This window comes from Lolium rigidum, chromosome 2, assembly GCF_022539505.1.
Source record: "Lolium rigidum isolate FL_2022 chromosome 2, APGP_CSIRO_Lrig_0.1, whole genome shotgun sequence".
In the NCBI taxonomy this organism is placed as follows: Eukaryota; Viridiplantae; Streptophyta; class Magnoliopsida; order Poales; family Poaceae; genus Lolium; species Lolium rigidum.
This window is the reverse complement of record NC_061509.1, coordinates 182,613,317-182,637,501: the sequence shown is the minus strand read 5'-3', so window position 1 is coordinate 182,637,501 and position 24,185 is coordinate 182,613,317. Positions and strand designations below refer to the sequence as shown.

The following is a 24,185-nucleotide window of genomic DNA, read 5'->3' as shown; positions in this document are numbered from 1 at the left end:
AACAGGTGGGAGTCGGCGTGGAAGATATTTCCTCTCCGTTGATTGATATTTCCTACGTCTCCGCTGATTGATCGTTGGATTGCATGTAACGTGAGACGGCAGCTGATTTATATTTCCCTATTTTGGTGAGACGGATGGACTACCAAACTGGTGGGACGGACGGACGACCAAATGTACGCAAATTTAGACGTATTGGGAGTGGAGATTACCATAGCGTGATTTATGGGCTGATGATTCCTAAAACGGCCCAGGCTGATTAAATGCGCGAGTTAATATTCTGGGAAGGTAAGGACGACCAAAGTGCTTTCCCTATTACGACCAAAAGGACGACGAAAATAGGGGGAGAAGGGAGAACATGTTCGTTCTTTTTTAAGTAGTAGAGACAACACAGGACCTACCAAAAGTGTCCATCTCCTTCATCTTCTCCTTAATTTGCTTGGAGAGCTCAGTTACTTCCTTCCTCTAGTTTGCAAATATTTATTATATTTCACCATTTATTTTCTTATAATGAAATAACCAAACAGAATATTAACGGGGCCAAACGAGTAATAAATAGGGGTACCTTTCTAACCTTTTTTAAACATAAGACCTTAGCCCAACTTTACATTAATAAAGCCGCGAAATGGCATGTACAAAGTGTTGAGAGTTTAGCTTACATGAAACTCACACAACAAGAAAAATATTACAAGAAACACAGCTTGAAGGACGATGCCCTCATCCGTCCTCACGATCAGAGCCTTGGAGAAGACTCGCCGAAAGTATGCCATCGGAGAATGCTCTAGTTTTCGTCAACACCTAGCTCGTCGTCGATGTAGAGACATCCGCCTCTACCTCCGAAGAAGGCCCCTACCTTCTCGCCTAGGATCGAAGGGCGCCGCACCGTCGCGAGGTAGAGTATCTCCTCAAAGAGAAATGAAAGGCACACATGACAGCTTGCCTAGGGCAAGAACATGCACGAACACCCCATCAAGTGAGACCATAGACTGTCATCTACCACCACACCAAACACTCATCAAGATGCAAGCTTTAGACTGAGATCTCTGAAAGAAGATGGGGGAATGACAACACCACCACCATGAAAGGAATGGCCTCAAGCCTCTGCCTCATGCTAGCCAGCAAGGCTCAGCCGCCGAAAAGGGGATCCCTATCCCTTCTCGCCTAGGATCGAGGGCGCTGCACCACCGGTGGACACATACCACAATTGGTTGTAGAGCACAACAGGTCAAAGGCGCTGACTGAACACGACACCTTGTCGCCTCAACAGAAATACCGCCAACAGTAGCCCCTCGCACCGCACTGCTCCACCACCACCACCATGTCCCAAAGCGAAGCCTCCAAGGAGGAAAAACGAACACCAACACGCCGCCGCCCAATCCAAGGGATTTGGGTTTTCACCCAGGGGGACGGAGTGGGAGGGCAGGATTATATACCTCAACGTCACCTCCAAGAAAGGGAACGGTGCACCGCATCGTCGACATAGTGACCGCCACCACCGGCAAGGGTTTCCCCCCAGTCAGAGCCCCAATCCCTGCCACCACGACAACTCAATCACCGGCGAGCCCGATATGATCGAGTAGCATCAGGGAAGGAACACCACAGAGAGGAACCACCATCTTCAGATCTAAGGTATAGGTCAGGGGATACCTCCTCGACACGATCAATAGCCTCCGCCCCCACGCGACCCATGCGGCCGAGGGGGACAGCCAACAGGACCGGTGAGCGCCCCTGCCACCGGTGGCGCCGCCATCACCATCCAAGGCTGCCGCCTCTATTGCTAGAGCTCTACCCGACGAGTGGGAACAACGAGGTCCCTGCCGCCACGGTCCTTGGTTGACATGTGTGCGGGCGTTGTTGGCGGGCTCCTCTCAACGACGACGAGAGAGAAGGGGACGGACATGGAGGGGTTGGCTGGTTAGCGTTTCCACTACCACCCATGTCACCTAGAGCGGACCAACAGGGGGAGCCAAACGGTTTTTTGGCCACATTTCCCACCTTTGTAAACTCAGTGACATAAATTGCAATAGCTGCCTTAGGGCATGTACAATTGTAGGGAAGACATGTCTTTTCTTAGTAGTCCATGTCATCTAGAGAAGACGATAAGTAGTAGGGGTACAATGCATTATCTCTTATTAGCATCCCTTACAATAAATAAGAATTAATTATTTAGTACAAAATTGTGTGGCTAAGGGAAGACAAGTTCTACAATGGAAAAAATAGTCTTCTCTTATTTCATAAGAGATCATCCCTTAGCTAAGACTACTCATAGTGGGAGTAACTAAGGTAGTAACATAGAGCTACATGCATTGCCAACTAGGCAAACTGATGACATGGCATGACATTAAATGGAAAAAGAGATGGTTGTGGTAACTAGCTATGTTACCATAACATCACACTTTTCAAGATAGAATGAGTCTACAAGCTAATTAATAGACTCATGCATGATACTACATCTCAATTACTATGCATTATGAAGGTAGTAACATAGAGTAGTGTCATATGCATGACACTACTATATGTTACTCCCCACTATGACTACTTGTCTTTCTTCTTCTGTCTCATCTAACTCAGCAAAATCCTACGTGGCAAGCGTAAGAGAAGACTGATGTCACCACATTGTACGTCCAACCGCTGAAGGGCTCTTTGAATCTTCCTCTCACGCTCAATAATCAGTCTTTCAATGGTTTCTTCCAATTCAGGAGCATAGTTATCCATACCTTTGGCTTTGGCCTCCTCACACCTATTACTTAGTTCAGGATGCAACATAACATAGCCATGTTACCCAGCTGTTCATGGCAGTGGAAAGAAAGGAAGCCTCGATGTGCTTCAGTGTAACTGATGATAACAGCTGCACACAACTAAAGAACCATCACTAAATCCTCAGGAATTCCCTGTTTAACTCAAAATTACTACAACGATGCATGATCAGAGTTTAAACAAACTGCATAGATAAAGCAAGTCTCGTCTTCTTACCATGACATTAAACGTGCCCTAATAAGGAAGGCATGGAGATGTGTTTGATTGGGGATTGTTAAAACAGTATCATTTACTACGTACGTAAATCACAAACTACGTTACCTAAAATACTATTACCTTTGTTCATAAAAAGATGTCGCAAGTTTGTCTAAATTTAAATGTATTCAAACACTATTTAGTATACTAGATTATAATGTGCGCCTTGGCGCACGACCCCGTAAAATTCGAGCCATAGTACAGATTTTCAAATATTTTCTGGTCCTTTCCTTGTTAATTTCTTAAAGCACTGCATCACAAAAAAGTATTTCCAACACTTGATAGATCATTTCTTCATAAGAGATAAGTAAAGGAAAGCACAAAAGAGACTACAACCACACTGGTAAACGACTTGTAAAAAACAATATTAATCATTTATACAAATCGATGATAAGCAGTCAACAAATAAAAACGCGAAAGAATGTAAGAAAATGTAGTGACACTTCAAAAAGCCGAGTCTTCGGGGTAGATAGTTCTTTCACTATGATATTTATAAACCACCGGAAAGTCAAATATAGATAGTGAAAGAACGGAAGTATAGTGCATTCGCACTATGGTAAGAACACACAACAAAGTAAATATACTATTATGAAGACAAAGCTTAACAATTTTTAGGTACGATAGGAAAACCAAGGTACATCAGCATGACTACCTACATGTATAAATATATACTATTATGAAGACAAAGAACTTTCAGGTACGATAAGAAAACCAAAGTATATCAGCATGACTACCTACATGTATAGATAATCTTCAGAGAACCACCATCACTGACATAGATGATCTCGTCATTCACGAGAGAGCTCTTCATGTTATGTGGCGGCAAAAGACTCGGGTCGTAACCACTGATCACCTCATGTAAATTATTTTGATCACACATGCATTCACTAACAGACATGTCTCTTCTTCCCGTTCTCGACATGTAGCCACCAGTGCTGCTTCACACGGCCCTGCACCACCTCTCCTTCACTCATTACCATAGAGTATGGTTGTTAAGACAAGCAGTTGAGCACCTGAAAAAACATGCACGAAATAGAAAATCAAAATTTAAATAGAAAACTGAAAGGAAGAACTATTTAAGAACGTTACATCCAAATCATTGATACATACTCTCGCATTGAACACCAAAAAATGGAACACATACAGTGGATGAAAAATTGGGATAAATTTCTCTCCGTTACTCTAGTATTCATTCTTAACATAGCATGAGAAATTCAGAATTTTCATGGATTCTATCTGTCACACTTCCTTTTGTTCACGGATGCAAACAAGCAAATGTTCAGGCCACTGGAAGGAATCTCGGACGGTCCAAGCAACCAAGATCTATTCGGCCACACAAAGCATGAGGGGAGGGGTGAATGAGTTATGCTGCCTACCTAGTTGAGAAATTGCCTCTCGTACCCCTAGCTGAAACCCAGTCCGATTAGCCACACTAATTTGCCGCACAATGCATGAGGGGAAGGGCAAGAAATCTATTTGAAATTGGCTCTGTCTGAAAAATGATTGTTTTAATCAGTAACCATAACATGAAAAATATCAAAATATCAAAAAAGAAATCTGAAAACTGATTAAGTCAAATAACACCACTCCAGCAGCAAGTGCGTTCACCAGTGGGCAACATCTCTCCTTGGCTCCGTGATCTCGTCCATCTCTTTAGCAACTCTATACAAAAATCACAAGAATAATCTTAAATCTATTTTTTTAGAACCGCTAGAGGCTGAACAATCTAGCACAAATATATTATCTGATGCAAGAACAAGGTATGTATATCCAAAAACTATTATCTGATGCGCGAGTCTGAAACAATCTAGCATAACTATTTTTTTTCATGAATCACTCATCTATTTAGTGATAAACTGTAGCTAAATTTCAGAAAAAAGAAGCTATATTGAGTAGAATGAATATTTGTACATGGATTAATATTTCCATGCAACCCGCTTGCCTTTCCATCGAACACCTGTGATTCGAGACTTGGTGCTCGCTTCAACAATGTTCGTGGTGCCTTCGCCTACAACAACAAGCCAATCTTTTTATGAGTGGTGGAAACCTATATTAAATGTCCGACAGGATTTGAAGGAGCTGCTATTGGCATCATAACATACATCCACGCTTGGAAAGAAAGGAATGAAAGAGTTTTCCAAAATTAAGTTCTTCCTTTGATTGATGTAGTTTAACTTTTTTTTTTTAGGTAAATGTAGTTTAACTTATGCGCGCTAAAATCGGAAAAATGGCATATATTTCTTCGCGGATAGCAGGAAAATTTAATATTAAGCTATAATGTTTAAGGCCTAAGCAAATGATAAAATGATGTAGCTATCTATAGGTTGCTGTACGGAATGTACTTGATGTAAAAAAAATATCTCTGTAGTTTAAAAATATGGGAATTAGTTCAAAACTATAGTGGAAGGTGGAAGTTGTCAATGCAAGTTTTCGTAGTAGATAAAATAGCACTGGCTTGGCCGCTCGGCCACCTCGCCACCAAACCAAGAGGCAAGCTGACCCTGGAGAGATATACAAATCATATGATAAATGAGTGTACATCGCTCAATGATATATTATAAATAGAACTACATATGATATAGACATATACAACACCTAGGTTAGAGAATCCTATGAAGCAGGGTAGTGTGGAGGTACATTTCTCAATAATGTACAAAATAAAATCTCTGTACGAAAACTGACATAAATTGTATAGCCTCTCAAAACCTCTAAAAAGGAGTCTCTCAAAGCAACTGATACAACGAATGTACCGAACATCAGAACTTATTCTTGGGACATGTGAGGGAGGAGATCACACACAATCTATTGTAGAGAGATTTAGAAAATTAATGGTAAGGCGAAATTTCTAATAAAGCTGCATACTAAATCATCAGACCATGTTTCACAGAAATTGTTAACCTGTCAAGCCTTCCCGTTTTCTTGAGAAAAGGTATACGCAAACCAGATGTCAACAAAACATTCTTGGCCTTGCGCAAAACATAATGCCTGAATAACTGTGATTAGCTATCAGTCTTGTCATAAATACCAAAGTCAGAAGCTTGTTAATCGAATGAGGAATAACTGGGTAACACAAGCAAGACTACCACAATAAGAAGCAAAAAATCACAGTGAATTAAAAAGTACTCTTCAATGAAGCTCCATGCAGCATAAGTGATCACATTACCAAAACCTAATAGATATAGAAGGACATGCATCTACTGCTAATATAGTGGTACCGCAGTTGCTTCAGACTGTAACTAATCTGGAAGTGCATTTATAAAATAGAAAACGAACATGATCCTTATTTCATGATTACTTGATAGAGTAATAGAATTATTTCATTATTATATATATTTAAGTTCACAATCCTAAAACCGTAACATTACAGAAAGTTGTGACCGGACCACAAATAACTTCACTTTTACCAGCGCATAACCTTAAGGTTCGCCTGTTATTTCCCTTAAGGCAAAGATCTGTCATGATAAATCAAAATTGTTATGGTCTAAGCAAACTTCACCAGACACTTGCATCCCTACAGGTAATAAATGATGATATCCAAAAGTATCCTTTCAAAATCTATGAAAGCGTTAGAGTATTATGTCATGGTGTATACACAACAAGCTCAAGGTACAGAGCACTATGTCATAGTTTAGAGTATTACCGGAGCTAATCTGGAAAAGCAAAGCTACTCTCAAGTGCAAGATATTCATATGGCTTGCACTGCAATATAGAATTTGGACTTCAGACAGAAGGCAGAGGCATGTGATCCAGGAGGTTTATTCACCTTGCTTCATCTGTCTTCAGGAAAAAGGCAATACCGATCATGTTCTCATGCAATGTCCTTATACCAGACAGGTATGGTTCAACTGCTTTCAGAATTTTCACATGACAATAACCATACCTGAGACAACAGATAAACTGGAGCCATGGTAGTCTGAGCAGCGCCGTCGGATTGGCGGCAGAAAATTGAGACAGTTTGACATTATCATTATGCTGATCGCCAGTCCCTGTGGAGAAACAAGAATGCATGGCTTTTCAGTAATAAGGAACAACATGCTAGTGTGGAGCTGGTAATTAAAATCGTTGACAAATTCAGCAGATGGCATTTAGCTAGAAGAGAGGGTCCTGTAGGTGGAACAACGATTAGAGTGAGAGAGTAGTCCAAGATGCTCTGGAGGGTGTACTCACCAGTTATCATGCCAACAAATATGAATTCACAAATCTTCAATCATATAATTAAAGGACTGCATTCATATTCCAAGGAATTAGGCCTAATTTATATAGGTGCGGAGCTCTTTAAGGTGGAACTTCACTAGCTCAAGTTCAGGGAAACGAGGAAGAGTTAATCTCTTTATTTCAATTTGAATAAAAAGCTTCCTTTAATCCTTATCCTTTTTTCTGTACAAATATCTTGTACTCTTGCAAATACAAAAACCAAAAAATATATAAATATGTGCAGTAGAATGCAGTTGTTGTTTGTCAAAACAATCAGTGCCAGCCCATTATTTCTAACCTATTTTCATGTGCTGAATTGTTGATACATGTAAATGTTTTCTTTTAGAACTTGCATGACATCAACGGTTGCAATGATAACATATGAACAAGCATATAGAACGGTACATGTTAAAATCCTTTTCTCCTTAAATAAAATCCATCTCCAAAGGAAGTAAGTATTACCATCTACACAACAATAAAACACATACCATGTCCTACAGGACATAACGTGATAAGAGTATTAAACCTTAATTTCATGAGCAGATGTGGCAGATAGTCACTATCTACAATCTTTGACACACCCAACATGATGTCAATAAAAGATGCTGGTATAAGCATGATCATCAACATTTGTTGGTAGAGTTGAAATTAGGGTACAAGATAAAATGCAGATGATGCAACGCAGTAGCCATACAACTATTCAACAGTTACTATCTGATCCACAATGTCAGCAACCAGGAAAATAAGCACCCAGTTATTATCTTACTTGTAAGGTTCTAGGCCTCATGAGCAAACCCCAATAGGGTGTTCTTTTCATATAACCAAAAAATAAGTTTAGGTAGGAAAAAAATCTCACCAAGACCAAGACCACGGTAGGGCGCCAATACACCCAGAGTCATGATATAAACACAGACCGCCCCTCCTTGCTTCTTCTCCAGGCAACAAGCAATTGCCCCAACACATATATCGCTGTAGTAAGCTACAAACAAATAGGGAAAAAAGCAGCAATCAGACAGCGGCAGCAGCAACATATTTTCCCATACACGAAATCAGCCGAACCCAGCAGGCAAATCAATGTACCAGCAACCTAGATGCATACATACAACTAAGGGGGCATTCTAAAATCCAAATCCAAATGGTTATTCTTGCCCAATCTCGCAGCAATCAACCGTTTCCTGCCTTCTGTCTGCAAATCCAATAGCTGGAAGCGGGCGGATACAATCCCAATACAGGAAACGACCGGATGAGGTCACGAACTGATCCCGGCGGCGCGAGGTAGGGATTCAGGCAAGATTGGAAGAGACGGATGGGGAAGGGGGCGTGCTCACCGAGCTTGGAGAAGTCCTTGGAGGCGATGACGTCCTGGTAATACTTGTCTTTGTAGCGGACGGGGAAGAGCGCCGTGTTGAGCTTCTTGAGCTGCATCACGTTCTTGTCCCGCAGGTGGGCATGGCGCCGAACTGCTGCTTCCGCCAGGCATCTCCGAGAGAGAGAGGGAAGGCACAACACGGCGCCATCTTGGTGGAGAGAGCCGGCGGCGGCTCGAGAGAGAGGAGAGGAGGGATAGCCGATAGGTGAGACAAGGCCGCCGCGCCGCTGCACTTGACGCCGCGGCCCCGCTCGGCCTCCCCGTGCTCCGCCTCTCCGCCGCCGGACCGAAGCTCTGCGGCGCCGCCGACGCCCTCCTGCGCCACGTCGACGCGCGCTTCGAGGGGAATCCCGCCGTCGCGCCGCCCCTGCGTGCGGGATTGGGGGAGAGCGTGGCCCCGCTCGGCCGCCCCGTGCTCCGCCTCTCCGCCGCCGGCCCGGAGCTCTGTGGCGCCGCCGACGCCCTCCTGCGCCACGTCGACACCGTCGCGCCGCCCCTGCGTGCGGGATTGGGGGAGAGCGTGGACTGGGGGCATGCGGGGATTGGGGAGTGCGGCTAGGGTTTGGACCGTGGGATGCCTATTTTAACCACGTCTGACCAAGAGCAATCTCACCCGCAGTCACCGACAGGCGGGCCCGGACGATGGTGGGGCCCACTTGCAGCCAGAGGCGGGTAGCACATGGCCATTGCATGACTTTATCTAGTAGGAGGAGAGGCAACAACGAATGGACCAGATACGCTGATGAGGTGATCCGACGGCTCACGTGCGAGGATCGCTGTGAGGCCCCCTATGGGGGGCATCGTTTATACCTTTAGATAGGTACGTACATCCGAATTTAGATCTTCGACATTCTTTTATGGACAGGGTGAGTACTTTCTTGCGTGTAACCACAATTTTTTTTACGTTAGATATAGTGTTGTCTATAAAGGGATGTCGCAAGTTTATCTAAATTTAGATGTATCTAAATACTATTTATTGTATAGATATATTTGAATTTAGATAAATCCCCATCATTCTTTTATGGACGGAGGGAGTATTTTCTTGTGTTTAACCACAAATGTTTACATGAGGTATAGTGTTGAGCCGCCGGCGAGCCCAAGCAACTGCTCAGGCAGGAGGCCTGTTCTTTTCTCTGGACTTGCACCAGAACAACACTATATGATTTATTTAAATTGTTGATCAAGAAGAGGCTTAATCACAAATCTTATACAACCATTTTTTTCTTTACCCTGACACATTATAATGGTCAATCCTCAAGCTTAATTCTGCATTGTTCTTAGCAAGCTGTCCACAATACATCCAAATAAATTCCAAAGCTTCATTTTAACAATATGTGGCGGTTCATAAACGGATGCCGGAGATTTATCTAAATTCGAATGTATATCTACACTAAAAAGCATCTAAATACATCTAAATGTAGACAAACTTGCAATATTCTTTTGTGGACAGAGGTAGTATGTGCAAATAGTGGATAGCATTACCTTAAGGTCTACCATCAGGTTGTCCATGTACAAACATAGGGTGTAGAAAAGTCAATTTCTTTTTAGGTCAGTTGATAACTTGATGCAAGTTTTGTTTGGACACTTCTATAACAGATCAAGTAGATGGCTTTTATAGGGCGAGGTGGATTAGGATCAAGTAAATTTGATGTGTGTTGCCGGCTACTACATGGAAGTCATCGGTGGAGATGCTCTAATTAAGTTGTTTAGTTATATGGTTTGAGAAGATTAACACTAAGAAAAAAGAAGTGATTTCCCACTCAAATGGAGGGAGTCTGAAGAGTACGTAGCTTCCCGCTGATCATGTTGAATAAAATAGAGCAATCAAGTGACTCACTGTGCTTGAGTTATAAACCACTGCACTTGAGCAAAAAACCATCTTAATAAGTCGTGCACGCAGAAGTACAACCCAATTTGTGGAAGACATCAAACTCTCGAATCCTGTACTCTCCCAATGCCTCAAACCAAATGTTTTCTCTTCGTGCCATACGGGAAAAAGTGTACATCTGCTTAATTCCGTATGTTCCACGCCGGTGCTGATACTAATGAAGTAGCTGCCATGGTACCAAAATGGCAAAGCAACCCTACTTCTCTCAGACCGGCCAACACATCATCGGAATCTTCCAAACAGCAGCTACTGAGAGTGGACTAATAGAACCCGGCGGCATGTGAACCTGGCTCAAATCAGCATCTCATTGGTCCAGAAAATGTATGTGCGGTCCACTACTGCAGTGTCCTGTACGTATGCCACAGTAAAATACATGTGCGGTCCTCCCCCAACTCCCCCTCGCATCCTCTCCCCTGCCTTTCCCCGCGCCGCTGATCCTCACCGTGTGGTGCGCCTGCTGCCGCAGTTCCGACGAGGTCGCGGCCGGGGTGCGGGAGCTGCAGAGCGACCTCGACGCCGCCCGTCCCCGTCGCCGAGCTCGGGCCACCTAGACGACGCCCGTCGCCGACGCCGAGCTCGGGCCACGACGACGCCGCCCTGTTCCCGACGCCGGCCCCTTCCCGAACTGGCCCGGACCTCGACGCCGCATTGTACCCAATGCCTCCTCGACGAAGTCGAGCTCGGGCCACCTCGACGCCGACCGTCCCCGACGCCACGTCGACGCCGCCCGTCCCCGTCGCCACGTCGACGCCGCCCTGTCCCCGACGCCGGCCTCCTCGACGAAGCCGAGCTCGGGCCACCTCGACGCCGACCGTCCCCGACGCCACGTCGACGGCGCCCTGTCCTCGACGCCGGTCCCGTCCCGAGCTCGCCCGGACCTCAACGACGCCTTGTCCTCGACGCCGGCCCCATCCCGAGCTCGCCCGGGACGCCACGTCGACGTCGCCCCGTCCCCGACGCCGCGTCGACGCCGCCCCCGTCCCCGACGCCGGCCCCGCCGCAAGCTTGCCTCGCCGTGGAGGTAGCATGATGGCGGCGCAGGCTCCTCTGCCGTCCGCCCGCCCGACGGCCGCCGCGGCCTCCACCATCAGCTTCTCGCGCGCGCGCCGCGCCTCCACCATTTGCCTCGACGGCCGCCGGTCGGATTTTGGAGGAGAGATGAGAGAGAGGTGCGCGATTTGGGGGAGATGCGTTTGGCCACTCGCGTATTGTACGGGAAGCACTGTCTGTATCAGAAAAATGAACAGCTTCTGTACGAGGCCCACCAAAACACCCGGACCAATGGTGGCCTGACTTACCGCAGGAGCATATGCCGGCCGGTTCAACCATCCACTTTCCCTACTACGATCCCCTATGCAAAAGCGAAACTTAGCTGGCCGTTGGCACAACTCATTGCAAAGCCTAATACATCGAAGCGTATGTTGGAAATTTGAAAATTGTTTTACATGCTTAGCTCCTTAGTATAGATCTTTTACTAGTTTCGTAAGTGAATTAGAAATAGGATCTATATTCTTTAACTCAACTTTTACCAGCAACGTGGTCGTGCCGGAGTGGTTATCGGGCATGACTAGAAATCATGTGGGCTTTGCCCGCGCAGGTTCGAATCCTGCCGACCACGTTTTTTTTGGTTCTGCTGCTTTCGATTTTCAGCTAAGTCGCCCCTTGGCGCAGGTTCATATGGTTTTTCGTGAAAATGTGACGAATTAATATTTATCCACTCTTGTTCACGTACGTCCACCAATCGGCATAAATGTACTCATTAATTTTATTTTAGCACTATTCTATACATACTGTAATACGCACGCGCAAATCATAAATGTACCCATTTATTTTGCTCTACCGAAATTATTTCCTGAATACTTATTCAAGTTAATGGTGGATCAATCTATGCGATAACAAAATTACAATTAATATTCACTTTCTTTTACCAAAGTCCCGCACTTAACAGGAGCAGGCAGCAACAACAGTACCATAGCTGATAGAAACGGACAGATCGATTCCTCCACGATCCGGAGATGCATGGAGTTCTCTCGAATCCTGATGCAGGAGGAGGGCTCCAACCGCTCGCGACAGCAGCAACCAAGGTGTGCATCACACGTACACGCGCCAGAATATTACTCTACTGTGTTTTCTCTCTGTTTTTCTTAATATTTGTGGGAAGAGCAAATAAGTTCTCTACTTACTTACGTGAATTGGTCGATTTGTGCAATGGCGTTGTTGTGGGTATACTTTATGGGTATATCAACGGCATGGCCTAGATCCGGCAAGCCCGGGTGGCCCATAGTTGGTGGTGAGGCATGTGGCCCATCGGGCGGCCCGGCTTGTCGTAGATCATGAAGGATGAAGTCCAGCCCGAGAACGAGGAGCCGGATCCTAACCGACCTACGAAGGAGGCCGGATCCGTGGAGGCCCATGAAGTATCCGGATCCGAGCGTGACCTAGAAGGAAGGCGGATCCTTGACGTACACGGCAAGACTTTGTACCGTAGTTAGGCGACTTGTATTCCGGCTAGGACTCTCCGTGTAAACCCTAGATCCGTGCGTCTATATAAGCCGGATCCCGGGAGCCCTAGAGGCACAACCACAACTCATTGTAACAACGCGAAAGCGCCCAGATAATTCCAGACAAGCAGCAGTAGGCCCTGTCATCGTGCAGGTGTTCCGAAGCCGGGTAACTCGCGTACCACCGTCCCGTGTGCACTCCGCCCTATGGCCCCTACTTCTTCTCCCCTCGTGAGGATCCCTCCTCCGAGGTACCGTCGATTAGGCAACGACGCTTGGCGCCCACCGTGGGGCTCGTGGCGTCCGGAGGCCGGAACCGGGAGGGTTCCGCCATGGGAAGCTACGACGACACCATCGCTGTGGGGCGCGTCCTCTACGCCGGAAATCCGCCGATCGCCCCCCGGATGAGTGCTGGATTCCGGCTAGGACAAACCCCGTCAAGCTCTCCATCGTCCCAATTGGCGGCATACACATCTTCATCGGGGAAACCGTCGATTCCGACGGAAACCCACTGGTAAGTAACGCAGACGCGACCGCCGCAGAGCTGGACGCTGTCGCGAAGATCCGATCTGAGATGCAGGAGCTTCCCAAGGAAGATTCCGCCTTGGATCTGGAAATTTCAAAGCCCACCCAATCCGCTCTTGAGCAGGAAACAACGGTGGAAGACCAATGCAGATCCGCCTGGGTCTCCCAGGTGTTAGAAAAGCAGAGGTGCCACTTCGTACACTTCTTGGCCCATACCGCCGGAACCGCCCCTCAAGAAGCCGGAGCTGGTCCTGAGCAGGTAGAGGCACCGGAAAACGGCGCAGATCCGGATCAGGCTGAGCCTGTCGGAGAAAGCGAAGCTCCGATTGAAGAATCGATTTTGGGCAATCTGAGCCCAATTTCCGGAGATACCCCCCCATGGATACTGACGAGTTTAACCGCAAGCTAGGGGAGTACGGTTTCGGTGATCAGCCTGAAGTCGACTCCGCCCAGCCTAAGCAGGTTCTCGCAACCGTAGCAGCGCTGGGACAAACTGGATCTGAAGAGCCAACCAGCCAATCCGACCCCCAGCTATCCCATCAAGGATCTCCAATGTCACGGGAGCGACCCCACAGGGATTCTTCCTCGGAGGAACTCCTGTCGGCTGAAGAGATGGTTGCGCGAGCAGTTCTTAACACACCTATAACCCCGGGCGACGCCGCAGATCTGGAGGCTGTAGAGGCCACTAGACAGGAAATGCTGGCCACTGCCAAGAAGCTCGCCGATACCGAAGCCGCGTTAAGGGAAGAAAGGGCAGAAGCTGCTGGATTGGCGGAAAATTTCGACAGACAGGATCGCGAGATTACTGCCACGCTCGAGCAGGTCAAGAGCATGAGGGCAGAGTGGGAAGTAAAGATGATTTATGCGCAGGCGGAGGCCGATCGAATTGTTAGAGAAGCAATTCCGCCTCGCAGAATACCCTTCACCACGCCCACAGAGCACCGGCCGCTGGAAACCCCAAAGGACAACATGCAAAAAGCTGCGGAACTGTTGAAGAAGAAGGACGAAGAGGTTGATATCAACTACCTCCGCACACTTGTCGCTTCAGCAATGCGAGCAGCAAAGCAAGGCAGATACTTCGCGCAGGTTGGAATCCAATCCGGATAACTGTGTATCTACCGCGCAGAAGGACGCCCGCGCCGATCGGCATCCCGATGATGAATCACACACCGGATCCTCGGAGCGCAGAAGAAGAGTCAGGGAACACCCAAATCCGATCCCTGTTCCGTCAAAGACGCCTTCGTCAGATCCAAGAAAGGGAAAGGATGCGATGTACTCTGGGCGAGACAAATACCGCAACCCCTCTCCTCCGCCCAACGGTTACCCGCGACCCCCTCGCCGCCGTAGTCCAGCCGGAAACACCAGGCCCCCAGGGCATGGTGGGATTGTTATCCGCGACAACGTGCTGCCAAGAAACAGAAACAGGGAGCGCTCGCCGGAACCACGCCGGAACCAGAACAATGTTCGTGAGCCCGAGCCCAGGAGGGGCCGGAATGAGGAGCGCGGCCCAGAGCCTCGCCGGAACCGCGACCCAGAGCCTCGTCGGAGCCGTGACCCAGAGCCTCGCCGGAGCCGTGACCCGGAGCCTCGCCGGAACGACCAGGGCAGCCAGCGCCGGTGGCGAAGGCAGCCACAGGAGCCGGAGCCGGCACCGGGAAGGCCGAGGAGAATCGGATGGCGGAAGCAAGAAATCGGACCGCCCACCTCGCAGGTCTCCCTCACCACCACCTAGCGGTGGCGGCGGAGGTGGAGGCGGAGGCGACGGCCGGAGATCTCGCTCTCGCTCACAATCCCCTCGCCACGGCCCGCGCGACGCACGGGATCGCCTTAACGAATACAGAACCGACTACATTGGTCCGAAGTGCTTTGGCAGGATGATTCGAGAGGAACCAAAGCCAAGGATGAACCTCAAGCTACCCGGAAACCTGAAGCATTATGATGGCACCGAAAGGCCGGATACCTGGATTGAGGATTACTATAATGCGAGTAACCTTTGCCGGAGGAACCCCTAACATCGCTTGCCGCATGCTCCAGCTTGTACCTTGTAGGTCCAGCCCGGATCCGGCTCGGTGACCTCGAGAAGAACTCCATCTTTTGCCGGTTCGACCCGAAGACCGCTTTCGAGAAACACTTCAGAGGCACCTACAAAAGACCTGCCACGGCAAGCGACCTGCAAGCTTGCATCCAGAAGAAGGGAGAAACTTCAAGAAACTACCTCACACGATGGTTGGCATGCAGGAACGAGTGCGAAAACGTCGACCACACCACCGCCATGTACGCTTTTATTGGTGGACTGCAGAGGGGAGGATTGCTGAGGCATACGCTCACTCGTTTGGCTAACTCAAGCAAGCTGACTTTGGATGAGATGATCTCCATTGCCAGTGATCATACTGCTGCCGATGATGACGCAGGAAGTGATCTCGCAGCTACAGCAATCCCCCTGCATTAACAAAAGAAGAACCGCGATAACGGTAGCAGCAGCAGCCATAAGCGCAAGAACCCTGATGACCAGAAGAGTGGCGGATCCGAGATGGTCGCCATGGCGTTTCAACGCGGAGGCTCAGGAGGCGGAAGAGGACGCGGACGTGGAGGCGGAGCCGGCAGGGGTCAGCAGCATACCTCCGAGGTCACGGCTGGCGGATCCCGCGCTCCGCAAACCTACGAGGAGTACAGAGACATGCCCTGCCTGGCCCACCTGGATCCGGTTACAGGGAAGTCCACTCATACCAACCGCAACTGCAAGTGGGTCAATGATCTAAAGAACGACCCGGAGGCAGGATACAAGCGCGCCCGGAAGCACCGCCCACGCGGCAAAGGTGGCAAGGGCAAGAACAAAGACAAAGAGGAAGATAGTTCCGAGGCAATGGATGAGGATGATAACTCGCCGGATCCCAAGGCAGGATCCGCAGGAAAATCCAACCCATTCGACAAAAAGAGCGTGGGGGCTTACCACACTTTCCTCGGGACCCCAACAGTACGCGCTTCCAAGTCAGCTACCCGGATCCCGAACGCCATAGTTCCGGCCGTGCCGCGATACGTCGGGTGGTCGGAAATCCCGTGCACATTTGATAGGAAGGATCACCCCGCAATTGTGCCAAAAGAATGCTACGCCTTGGTCGTAAGTCCCCGCATAGATGGGTATGACTTCTCCAAGTGCCTCATGGATGGCGGAGCCAGCCTCGAACATCATGTACCCGGAGACTCTAGAGCGGATGAACCTCACCAAGGAACAAGCTTAAACACAGTAACACTGAGTTTCATGGCATGGTTCCGGGTAAGAAGGCGAATTCCCTCGGCAGCATCACACTTCCCGTGGCTTTTGGCGATGTTCATAATTTCCGCGAAGAGAAGATCACGTTTGAAGTTGTGCCGTTCAAGAGCTCCTACCACGTCATCTTCGGCAGGCCCACCTACCACAAGTTCCACGCAAGAGCGTGCTACATCTACAACAAGCTCAAGATTCCGGGTCCTAAAGGTATGATTACCGTATCCGGAGACTACAAAAAGGCTCATGAGTGCGAGTTAGGCGAAGCCGCCTTCGCAGAGTCTGTGATATCCGGAGAAGAGCTAAAAGGCTACAGAGCCGCGGTGGATCCGACTGAGATGCAGACCACCAAGAAGCAGATCTCCGAGCAGAAAACCTCCTTCAAGGCCGTGATAGAAACCAAGAAGCACGACCTCATCAAAGGCGACTCTTCCAAGCAGGTTTCAGTCGGAGCCAACATGGACCCCAAATAGGAAGACGCGCTCGTCAAGTTCCTCCGCGCTAACATGGATATCTTCGCATGGCAACCTTCTGACATGTCCGGAGTACCTAGGGAACTCGCCGAGCACTACCTCAACATAAATCCGGGGGCTAAACCGGTGAAGCAAGCTATGCGACGCTTTGGAGATAAGAAGCGCCGCGCCATAGGAATGGAACTAGCAAAGTTACTAGAAGCAGGTTTTGTAATAGAACTTATCCACACCGATTGGGTCGCGAATCCCGTCCTTGTACCCAAAAAGAACACTGAAATACTAAGAATGTGCATCGATTACTCGGCTTGAACAAGCATTGCCCGAAGGATCCGTTCCCCCGCCGCGCATTGACCAAGTCATTGATTCGACAGCGGGGGCGGAACTTCTGTGTTTTCTTGATGCGTATTCCGGGTATCATCGGATCCGGATGAAGGAATCCGACCAAAAGGCGACTTCATTCATTACCCCGTTTGGTACTTACTGCTATGTTACTATGCCTTTTGGTTTAAAAAATGCAGGTGCCACCTACCAACGTACGATGCAGCGGTGCCTGAAGGACCAAATTGGCCGGAACGTGCACGCATACGTCGACGACATCGCGATCATGAGCCGGAAAGGATCCGACTTGATCAGCGACCTCACAGAAACCTTCGACAACCTCCGCAGGTACAAGATGATGTTGAATCCGCTGAAGTGCGTCTTTGGCGTGCCAGCCGGAAAACTCCTTGGCTTCATAGTCTCTCACGGAGGCATTGAGGTTAACCCGGAAAAGATCAAGGCAATCCCGTGCATCAAACGGCCAACTTGTCTCAAAGATGTGCAACGACTAACCTGGTTGCGTTGCAGCAATCGGTAGGTTTGTTAGCCGTCTTGGCGAGAAGGCGCTACCTCTGTACAAGCTGCTGAAGAAAACAGACAAATTTGTCTGGGATGACGCAGCTGACGCAGCTCTTCGGGGGTTGAAGGAAATACTCACCTCCCCACCCATCTTGGCAGCTCCAGCAGAGTCAGAGCCAATGCTCCTTTATCTGGCAGCTACCAACAAAGTCATCAGCCTCGTCATCGTGGTGGAGCGAAAGGAAGAAGGTCATGAATATGACGTCCAAAGACCTGTCTACTACATTAGCGAGGTGCTGACAGAATCAAAACAAAGATACCCTCACTTTCAGAAGCTAGCCTATGGAGTGTTCCTAGGCAGCAGGAAGCTGAGACACTACTTCCAAGAGCACCCAGTAACAGTTGTGAGCAAGGCTTCGCTGTCAACAATTCTCAACAACGCTGACGCAACAGGACGTACGGCTAAATGGGGCATTGAATTATCCGCCTTCGACATCGCTTACAAGCCTTGGACTGCGGTTAAATCCCAAGTCTTGGCGGATTTCGTCGCAGATTGGACAGAGGCTCCGGATGCAAGTCTGGAGCTGGAACCAGAAACATGGGTTATGCACTTCGATGGATCCAAGCAGCATCAAGGCTCAGGAGCCGGAGTCACCCTGAAGTCCCCTACCGGAGAAGAACTGCAGAGACGTTCCGCGGATCCACTTCGAAGCTACAAATAACATGGCGGAATATGAGGCTCTACTACACGGTCCGCGCATCGCTAAGGAAATTGGGATCAAGCACATCATATGCCTGTGGAGATTCCGACCCGGTGGCACAACAAGTAGCCGGAACCCGGAACGCCGTAAATTCCGTCATGGCGGCCTACGGAGACGAAGTTGATGAGATCGCCAAGTGCTTCCTCGGATACGAAGTCAAGTACGTCGGAGAGACGATAACGCAGCTGGCGGACATGCTATCCAAGCTCGGATCCGGCAGGAAGCAAATTCCGCCTGGCATTTTCCTGGAGCATCTCCGGATACCCTCGGTGAAGGGCGCTAACCCGGAAAACCCAGAGGTGGCAGTATCTCCGGCTAGGGAAGTGATGGCTATCGTTCCGGCTTGGACACAGCCTTTCCTGGACTACCTCATCGATCAGAAGTTGCCTGAGGACGAGGTCCTCGCAAGACAGATCGTCAGACGAGCAAGATCCTACACAGTTGTTGATGGACAGCTCTACAAACGAAGTGCAGCAGGGGTATTTCTCAAATGCGTCTCCAATCAAGATGGCATTGAAATCCTCAGAGAGATCCACGCAGGGGACTGCGGGCATCATGCCGCCCCGGATCGCTCGTTGCAAAAGCTTTTCGGTTAGGTTTCTACCGGCTCACAGCTAAAGAAGACGCCGACAAAATAGTCAAGACCCGCCGAGGTTGTCAGTACTACGCTACTCAACCAAACGCTCCAGCCCAAGAGCTGAAGACCATACCTATCACCTGGCCATTTGCGGTCTGGGGGCTCGATATGGTTGGTAAGTTAAAAAGATCATCTCCTGGCGGTTTTGAATACCTCCTGGTCGCCGTTGACAAGTTCAGCAAATGGATCGAGGCTAAGCCAGTGAGAAAAGCCGATGGTGCTACGGCACTAAAATTCGTCTGCAGCCTCGTGATGAGATTCGGCATCCCACACAGCATAATCACAGATAATGGCACAAACTTCGCTCAAGGAGAGTTGAGGGATTATTGTGAAACGATGGGGATACGGCTGGACCTTGCATCTGTGGCTCACCCACAATCCAATGGTCAGGTTGAAAGGGCTAACGGCCTAATATTATCAGGAATTAAACCGCGCCTTGAAGAACCGCTGCGACGAGCAGCGGAGCTTGGGCTGATGAGTTGGAAGCTGTTTTGTGGAGTTTACGAACCACCCCTAACAGATCAACAGGGTTTACCCCATTTTTCCTGGTATACGGATCCAAAGCCGTGCTTCCCTCCGACATCATCCACGATTCACCGCGATTTTCCGCCTACAATGAAGAAACAGCTGATGAGGCCACACAGCTATCTGTGGACCTGATTGAAGAAGCTCGGAACTTAGCTGACCAGCGCTCCGCCATCTACCAGCAGAAGCTCCGACGTTATCACAGTCGTCGAGTTCGGAAACGCTCCTTCATGGCAGGAGACCTGGTCCTCCGCCTTCGAAAGGTGAAAGACCATAAGCTGCAATCTCCATGGGAAGGACCCTTCGTCGTTAGCAAAGTGCTTCATAATGGGTCGTACTACCTTGTTGATTTCCGCGAGCTGAGGGATAGACCTGCTAACTGGCACCGGAAATGCAAGCGTGAGGATCCGGATGACATCTACGACGAAACAGATCGCCCCTGGAATATCGCACAGCTACGTCCTTTCTACACTTAGCATATTTTTTCCGAGTTACAAACTCTGTAATAGTTATACATGATCAATGAAATAAAGCTTATGGTTCACTCTTTGAGTCTTTTACCTCCTTTACTTGTTCATTTTAGATCGTGTATGTTTTTTCCAACTAAAACCGCAGAGCTGGATGTTTCCGCCTAGGCGTGTATGAAAGTTGTGATTTTCAAAATCGTCCCTTCGGACGTAAGCTTAAGTTTTCTGGTGGAAAAATTTTTCGTTGCGAACTCGTGGATTCCTGGTAGTGATTTCCGGCACCTAGGCTGGGGGCTTGTTTCCGCGGTTATGGACGGACGCCATTGGGCTTCGTCGCCGCAGGCGAGCGTTTCCGGCCAAAGGTTTTCCGGCTCGTGGAAGGTCAAATGAGTAAGCCGGAAAATTAACAAACCAGCACTTGCTTTTTACAAACGAAACATGCAAATAATTCAAAAGGATAGCAGGATAAGTTTTCCGCCCATGCATAATTGTTTCGTCCCTAGATACTTAAGAATTTAAAGTTATATTACAAACCCTCGCTGGGGCCAAAATGATGCTTTGTCTTTCCCGCAGGAATAAAAGTTTTCACTCCCCCTTAGCCGGAGAAGTCTTGCCCTCTGAATCTTTTTTCTCGGCGTCTTCGGCCGGAGATGACACATCTTCGTCGCTTTCTTTTTCTTCATCAGAAGCTGCAGTGCTGGTCTTGGGTTCTTCTTCGGGAGCGTCCTTGGAGCTGGTCCAGGTATATTGGGTTCCGGATTCCGCAGGTCGCGCCTTCGCGGCGAGCTCCTTTTGAAGTTCCGCTTCCAAGGGCTCGTCTGCAGGAAGAACGACCTTGTCGTAGAATTCCTCATGCTGGATCCTGCGCGCGATACGGGTGTCGTAGCCGCTCACTGCATCCAGGAGCGCGTCAACATTCGCATCCGGAGGAACGCCCGTGGTTACCACATCAAGATCAAGATCCGGGTTATGTGCTAAGCACATAGCCAACGTCATTGCAGCTGCGCCTCGGGCTGATGATGCTTGCAGATCCGTCACCAGCTCCGGAAGAACGTCCATCTTTCCAACAAGCTTGCGAACGTTGCAAGTGCGACTCCTCTTGATGGATAAGTTATAGCATATCTTGCGGGAGGCGGAGATGAGATCTTTGCAATCATCGCCTGCAAGTTGGAGAAGGTCATCCCGTGGAAACAAATTCCGACGCTGCTCCGGATACCCAAGCGGCTCTGCATAAAGATAATCAGGATATAAGCATGCAATTTGAGCGCAAAAGTAAAAAGTCGGAGCAAACATCTGGACAAGGTTTCAGTATCGTACCCAAGATGTTCTCGTTGAGCAAGTCCCAGTGATGCTCCGCGGTCTCCATATATTTCCGGAGTCCATTGAGCTCTTTTTGCTGCCTCTTGATGGTCTCGCTGTCAGCATTTTTCTTCAGTATCAATTCGCCCTTTTCCCTGATGTGCTTGGAGTTTTTCTCCGCCAGCTGCTTCTCGGCCTGCTCCCTCTTTAGTTCCGCCTCCTTTAGTTTCGTTTCCAAATCTTGGTACGAGGAGCGCAGGTTCTCAAGTTCAGACGAGGCTGTAGCAAGGGAAGAGGATGCGCCTATAATAACATAAGTTAACAACAAGTTCAAAGTCGGAATATGACTAATGACGAAGAAGGCGGAAACCAACCTTGGGCGTCCGCCAGTTGCTTGGTCAGTTCCGCATTCTCATCCTTCAGAGTCCGGATATTTTCCGCCTGATTCAGAGTAACGCGGCGCTGAAGCGCAATGTTCTTGTGCAGCTCATAGTGCAGTGCCTGCTGTTCCTGTAAAACATAGACAGAGCAGGAGTAAAAATTCCGCCTGTAAAAGTGGTTTTCTCCAAAGCATTATTGCCGGAACTTTTCCGCCATAATGCTTGGGGGCTACTGATCCAATTTAATAACCTTCCCGGAAGTAATCTTTTTCTAAGCATCTAAGCGCTAACTATTTTTTGAGTTTCCGCCTACATGCTTGGGGGCTACTGGGGAGTACCTTTTGCTTGCAGATGAGCTTGTCGAAGAACTGGCCGACGTCCTTTTTGAAGTCCTGGATTTCCGATGTCCTGGAGTCAGGCTTCCCCCAGGCGTTGTTCAGCATGGCGTTGAGCAAGTCTTGCTCAAGCTCCCACTTCTCCGCCTCGGACAGCTTGTTGAAAAACTTGGTAGCATACGCTTTGGGGGTGGAAGTGGTGTCAGCCGGATCTCCGAAGTTCTTCGGAAAAACGACAATGTCGCCAGCGCCGTCTCCAGCCTTCTCAGAGGAAGTGACTTCAGCCTCTCCTTGGCCTTGTGCTTCCGCGTCTTCTTGGGCAGGGCCTTTGGCTTTAGGATCTTCTCCGCCCACATTCTCGCTACTAACCGGAATTATTTCCGGTGGAGTGTTTGCGGCAGGAGGGGGAGATGGATCAGCCTGAGGGGGAGACGGTTGAGGAGTTGGGTGGGAGGTACTTGGTGGAACTGGAGTAGAAGGACCAACTGCCGGAGACTTTTTCATATATTTTGTGATAGGTTCTTGGCTGGTGGTCCGCGTGGCAGTGGTGCTCGGATTCCTGCAAACAAGTGAAAGGGATTAGACAAGAGATAATTTCGCCAAGATAAAATTGCATCATGTTCGGAAACTTACGGGGCGCCGGGGATAATGGGGCGCGTGCGCTGGCCAGCTGTTGAAAGCATCCTTAGGCGCGCACGCTCCGCTTTCCTCGAGTCTAGCGGAGGTGGTTTTGTGGTTTTGGGCTTCTTGGCGGAGGCCTCGCCGCTAGCTCCAGCTTCAGTGCCAGAAGCCTTGGCGCGGGGACGCTTCGTAGGTCGAGGGGCCGCCTTGCGGGGTGCCTGTTCCTCTTCCTCCTCATCGTCTTCCGGAGCCTCCTCCGCCGCGTCGCCGCTGACAGGGACACGAAGAATGGTGCGGAAGTTTTCCTCCGCCAAAGTGTTGAGCTGGAAGGAATATGAATAAAAGTTAGAGTTAACATCCAAAAACTTGTGAAGTTTGAAGCAACGAAAAGAACAAAGCTTACCGGAGGATATTGGTCTTTTGTGTAGATGTCCTTGATCAGTTCCGGGACCTGTTGGCCCCTCGGAATCTTCACCAACGTCTTGAACCTTCTCTTCAGGGAGTCGGCCGGAAGATCGTGGCGGGTAACCCGGAGAAGATCGTCCGCCCCGGTATAAGCGCACATCAGGCGCGCGTTGTAGCGTAGAGGCTGGATTCTCCGGGAGAACCAGCTAAGGGTAAGCTGGGCTCCGGTCAGTCCGTCGTGGACCAGCCAGGAGATTCTCCGCGCTGCCTTCTCCAAGATCGGGGTTTGGGCGAGCGAAGGAACGAAGCTCCAGCTTGCGAGCTCTTCCGGAGGCTCGTTGATGAACTGGGGCAGGCCTTCATGGACATCCGGAACTGAAGCGTTCTTCTCATAGAACCATCCGGCGTTCCGTGCCGGACGGATTCGTGCGAGTCGTGGGGAGGATACATGCGGCTAGGGCGGAGCATAAACGTCATGCTTCCGCAGTTCACCATTGCTTTGTCCTTGGTTTCTTTCTTCACCCGGAAAAAGAACTGCCATAACTTGACATCTGGCCGGATCCCAAGGTGCCCTTCGCAAAGAGTTACGAAGTTGGACAGGAGAAGATATGAGTTTGGGCAGATGTTGTGGGGCTGGAGCCCGTATGTGTTGAGGACGGAGAGAAAAAATTCCGAGCAGGGAAGTGAAAGTCCG

At 49.0% G+C, this 24,185-nt stretch overlaps 1 non-coding gene across 1 annotated transcript; it reads left to right on the top strand.

The window, feature by feature from the left end:
- Positions 1–11,996: 11,996 nt before the first annotated feature.
- Positions 11,997–12,078, top strand: TRNAS-AGA. Its single transcript has one exon. It is a non-coding gene; the product is annotated as a tRNA-Ser (tRNA).
- The last annotated feature ends 12,107 nt before the right edge of the window (positions 12,079–24,185 follow it).